This window comes from Eublepharis macularius, chromosome 6, assembly GCF_028583425.1.
Source record: "Eublepharis macularius isolate TG4126 chromosome 6, MPM_Emac_v1.0, whole genome shotgun sequence".
In the NCBI taxonomy this organism is placed as follows: Eukaryota; Metazoa; Chordata; class Lepidosauria; order Squamata; family Eublepharidae; genus Eublepharis; species Eublepharis macularius.
In genome coordinates this window covers 127,840,388-127,846,387 of record NC_072795.1, presented here as the reverse complement: position 1 = coordinate 127,846,387, position 6,000 = coordinate 127,840,388, and positions in this window count along the sequence as shown.

Below are 6,000 nucleotides of genomic sequence, written 5' to 3'. Positions count from 1 at the left end.
CGTGGTCTGGGGGAGCCCAGTGACGCCTGGTGTGGGCTTTCGGGGACCACAGTTCTCTTTGTCAGATGCAGCTGGCAGGGAGAGCTGTGGTCATCGAAGGCTTATACTACATAGGAATTGGATACTTTCACTGCTACAAACTAATACGGCAAACTGACTGCACACCAAAAGGAGATGTTTACATTTCCAAGCAAAGGAATGTTTTGACTGCCTCCACGCTAATTGCATTCTGTCTCCTTGTGATATATGTCCCCTTCTTTCTCCCCTCTCTCCCCTCTTCTTCTGTATTTGACCAGTTCGGATCATGCATCTGACGAAGAGAACTTGATTCTCGAAAGCTTATGCTACAATAAAATAAAATTGGTTAGTCTTAAAGGTGCTACTGGACTCTTTGATTTTGCTACTACAGACTAACACGGCTAACTCCTCTGGATCTATTTTTTAACATTATCCATTCCTTCATCCAAACCAAACAGTTGGCCGCAAAACATAATCTCAAATCTGGTAGACTCAAACTTCCTCTTTCCTTTGTATCCTGTAGAACCTTAAGTTTAACCCTTGTTTTTTTGCCTTGCCATATAAATCTCGATATATCCTTCTGCCATTGCTTAAATGGTGCCTCAGTTACTGGAATTGTCTGAAATAGGAATAACATTCTAGGTAAGACATTCATTTTAATTGTAGCTATTCTTCCCAACAACGATAATTGAATCTGAGTTTTGGATAATTGCTACAGCATCTCTGGCAACGTGAGGATATCACTTCTGGTTATGTCAGAAGTTACACCAGCGCATTGGCATGCTGACATACCCCCCCCATTTCCCCCCTATTTCCCACCTCCACCCACTGAGCAGTGGCAAGAAGTGCCCTCTGGGGGCAGGAGTTCTCCCACTCCCAGCCGACATATGGCAACTTTCAGAGCAGCAGCTCATGGAGTCAAATGAGAAACCTGTAGGGTTGCCACCCTGGCTTAGGAAATTCCTAAAGTTTTGGGGGTGGTGCCTGAGGAGGATAGAGTTTAGGGTGGGACTTGGCCATAGCTCAATGATAGAGCATCTTCACATACAGAAGATCCTAGGTTCAATCCCTGCCCTCTCCAGTTGATAGATCAAGACGGGTATCTGAAGAAGTGAGCTGTGACTCATGAAAGCTCACATCCTACCAAAACTTTGTAAGTCTTATAGGTGCTACTGGACTCTTGCTCTTTTCTACATCTCTAGTTGAAAGGATCAAGTGGTAAGTGATGTGAGCCTTAGCGCCTGGAGAGCTGCTGCCAGTCAGAGTAGACAATACTGACCTTGATGAACCAAGGGCCTTCTTCAGTGGAGGGCAGATTCATTTGCCCATATCATGTGATATCATATCTTGTCATACCCTTTGATCCTGAATATTGGTGATGGTGTAATAGGATGAAAAAGCTCTCCAAACCCTCTTCAGGTTTTTCTCAATGGAAAGGACAAAAATACACTCAGAAAGCCTACTGGAGGATGCCCAGCCAGCAGCAGTCCTATTCCTCTCTCAACCCCCAGCCAGCCTCTGGCCTTTAGGGTCTTTACAAGTGACAAACAGTTTCTCCTAGTAGAGTTGTAGACATCTGGGGTTGAAGTGAGGATGCTGGATTGTGGGAGTCTTGAAGTTCAGTAACTCGCAGAGATGTGTTTATGACAGCATTTTGTTTGCATGGGCAAAGAGTGAAGACATTATGCACTGTCTAGATAGCCTGGCTGGTAGTACTTGTCAGTACCAACCATGTTGGGGCATGTTATTGTCCTATCCTGGAGGGGAAATTTAGGTTGCTAGATAAAGGATAAAGTCCAGGATGTCCAAGACAGCATCCTGTTCCATCTACAGGCAAAGTAGACACCCAGAGATGAAAAATTTTAGCGTGTGGATAAAACTGTGGTGCTAGGAGGAAAGGAATGGATGTGTTATACACTGGGAAGCATTTGGGGAAAAGCCGACTCTACCAAAGAAACTTTCCCTGAATCAAATTTGAACCAGATTACTGAGACTTAAATATGAAAAAGGTCAAAAAGCAGCTTTTAAAGTAATGTCTGGGTAAAAGGCAACAGGAACTGGAGAGGATCTAGTTCAGGATGACTCGCATCCCTAAAGGGCGGTGTGTTAGGTGATGTGGGTAGTGGAGATAGGAATGTGCGAGATAAACTTTGCCAAGTAACTATCTGTCTGTGACAAAGGATTGACAGAAAAATTTCCCACCTGCAAGTCGCCATCCTGCTGCTCAGCAGAGAATGGTATCTAGATGATGGGTCTATGTGCGGGCGCAGTGTTGCTTATCAATCTTAACGGTCATATAATTCTGGGCCGCCCTTGATAAGGGGATATCAGCGTGGATGACAAAGGTCCCCCAGGACCAAAACACAGGGGTCTCCAAATTCAAAGCTATGGCTCCTTCCGTCATCTAAGGCTAGACAAATATCCTAATCTAACAGCACCTGGAGCCTGGGTAGCCCATCGGCATCACGGTAAGGGTACCTTTGACTGGAACAGACCCCAGAATAGGAGAAAGTGTTGATGTCTAGCCATGCTTTCCCGGATCTGGCCCAGCCTTCTCTAGCACTACTTCTGTATCCGCCCATTCCTATCTGTATGGGTGTGTCATGTCCCTGTCTCCACAAACAACACACATATGCATGCATGCGGGGACACACACACACACACACACACACCTGTATGCTGCTTTGTTTTTATTGCAAATAACCAGGGATTTTTTTCTGGGAAAAGAGGTGGTGGAACTCAGTGGGTTGCCACCACAGGGGGCAACTCTTGGTAGGTGGTGGTGCCCCTGGTACCACATGTGTGCGCACAAAATGCATGCATGCTCCCAGGACCAATGACATCACTTTGGGTCAGCTGGAACAAGGGGGGAGTTTTTAAAAGTTTAAATCGCCCTCGGCGAAAATGGTCACATGGCTGGTGGCCCCGCCCCCTGATCTCCAGACAGAGGGGAGTTTAGATTGCCCTCTGTGCCGCTGGAGGGCAATCTATACTCCCCTCTGTCTGGAGATCAGGGGGCGGGGCCACCAGCCATGTGACCATTTTCAAGAGGTGCCGGAACTCTGTTCCACCGCGTTCCAGCTGAAAAAAAGCCCTGCAAATAACTTACCTGAAGGAATGCGTGGTGACTCACAAAACCCCCTATCAAAATATTGTTAGTCTTTAAGGTGCCACTGGACTTTTGTTTTTAGTACAGGAATGCAGACATAGCATTTGAAAAAGGAGACCTCATAGGAATTCATAGGAATTATCCACATAGGCTCATTTGCTTGTAACAAAGCAGCATGAATGCGCTGACTCGTATTGATAACATATAACAACATATTAACTGTAACCGCTCTCCCACACTGTTAATGTGTTACAGAGAAGGAAGTGGTTCTGCTCCATTTAATTATAATACAGTGGCATAAAGGCTTTGAATCACAAACCACCATAAACGTGGTGTGTAAAGTGTCTCTGAAGCCTATTTTCTTGTTGCTGTAACCAAAGTGTGACTCACACCTGCCGTAGGTCTATTTTCCGTGATATAGACAGATACCATCCCGGAATAAGAACAAAGAAAGAGCTTTCTCTCGTAAAGCAGCATATTCCAGCTGCAAATATGGAAACAAAGCATAAGCATATGCACGCCACACTCTCACAATGCTGAGGAATGAAGGTATATCACTGTCTTCAATAAATGAATATGTTTATAAGTAACGCCATTAGACCAAATGGGTTTAGTGATAAATAATCTGGAATGGTTTTTGATCTGCAGAGGTTTATAATAGAGATCGTTACAGAGACATTCCCCATTACAGCTGATGTGAATAACAGAGGAAAAATGAGAGGCACCACCCCAGAGCTGATGTAATGAAGTAAAATGTAGAATTCATTAATGCTAATATTGATCTTATCGAAGATAATACATCATTTGTGTTAAAAATAACATCAGAAAAGAAGCATGCTGTTTCAACTGTTTATATTCCCCCAGCCCTACCAAGACAAGACAATTAGATTTGGATATTAACTTTAACAATATTGATACCAGTCCAAAAAAAGGCCATTTGCATAATGAGCTGAAATGCAAAATTGATCTTATTTGGAATTGATCCTTCTCTCTATAAAACTCTGCCCCACATATATAAGATTATCTCCATAATAAATTCTCATTAATTTCCCCAAGAACATGCCACCTGGAGCGAATGAGCATATCAGGGGCAGTTTTATGTACAAGTTTTAAAGTCAATATTATTGTAACAACGGCTAATTAAATCATATATATTTTAGCATGGGGATTGGGAGGGAGGGAAGGAAAAATTGCACAAGCTGCTTTTTTTCTAGCTGCAGGAAGAATAAGTGCCTAAAACACGCCCTTGTATTTATGGTAGGACTTCAGCAGTTCTCTAAGAGATGTGAGGCCATTTTTTAAAAACTTACAAAATTCAGTATCTGAAATTTCATGAACAAAATTTAAGGGGAAACATTAGGAAAGGTTGGTCTTCTCCCATAAGTGTGGAATTGACTAGATCAGCCCTGCGGCTTCAGTAGGTTTTATTTATTTATTAGAACATTTTAATCTCACCTTTCTCGCTGCGGAGAGTGACCCAAGATGACTTACCAAGCCAGGGACGTTTATTATTTTATTGATTTGATTTGATTTGGTTTATACCCCACCCTCCCCACAGATGGGCTCAGGGCGGCTAACAACATTAAAAAAAAATATTAAAACAAAAACATAAATCAATAATTTTTAAAAAGTCATTAAAATAGTCCAGGAGCAGGCTATTTAAACAAATATTGGGAGTCTGTATACGGGCATAGCAGATGGCCGAGGGCAGCCCCAGAAGAAGTGGTGGGCTTAGATGGAAGGAGGAGGACACCTGCTGGCACTCGGCTGAAGGCCCGGTGGAACATCTCCGTTTTACAGGCCCTGCGAAACTGTAACAGGTCCTGCAGGGCCCAGATCTCCAGTGGGAGAGCGTTCCACCAGACCGGGGTCCAGGGCAGAAAAAGCCCTGGCCCTGGTTGAGGCCAGACGGATGTCGCTCGGACCGGGGACCACCAGGAGTTGCTTGTCTGCAGAGCGCAACACCCTGCAGGGGACGTAATGGATGTGGCCATATGGAGTTTAAAATGTGCTGTGATGCACCAGTTGGTATTGGGAGAGGCAGGCGTTCAAGCGAGCAGGCTCCAGGCCATAGAAGTCTTTAGTGGTCAATACCGGAGACTTCATTTGGACTCGTAAGCAAATGAGCACCCAATGATGCTGTTTCAGGAAGCACCTACTACTGGATTCTCCCCACCAGACAGGCCACCACCTTCTGTACCTATGGAAGTTTTTGCATTTTTCTTTTCAGGGAAGCCCCCAAAGCACAGACCGAGTCACAGAAGCACAGTGCAGCCTGTCTAGAGGAGCAGAACCGAATTAAGAGCACGTTTCTGCACTACGTGGAAAGAAATGTGGCCTTGGCTGCTCCTGCTGTTATCCCAACAATAGCAGAGGATCCACGAAAACCACTGAGCTGGTCCCTGAGACTGCCAGCTTCAGTCCAATATGGGCTTGCCAACTTTCAGGTGATTGCCCAGAATTGCAAATGATCTCCAGAACGTACAGTTCCCCTGGAGAAAATGGCTGTTTAGAGGGTGGACTTTACGGCATTATACACTGCGGAGGTCCTTCCACTCCCCAAACCCTGCGCTCCCCAGTCTTAGGGTTGCCAGCCTCCAGGTAGTGGCTGGAGATCTCCTGGAATTACAGCTGGTCTCTAGGCCACAGAGATCAGTTCCCCTGGAGAAAATGGCTACTTTGGGGGGTGGACTCTATGGAATCATGCCATGCCAAGGTCCTTTCTCTCCCCAAACCCCACTTTCTCCAGGTTTCACCCCCCAGATCAGGAATTTCCCAACTTGGAGCTAGCAACCCTACCCAGCTTCCACCGCCAAAATCTCCAGGAATTTCCCAAGCATGAGTTGGCAACCCAAACTAGAACAGATAAAGCA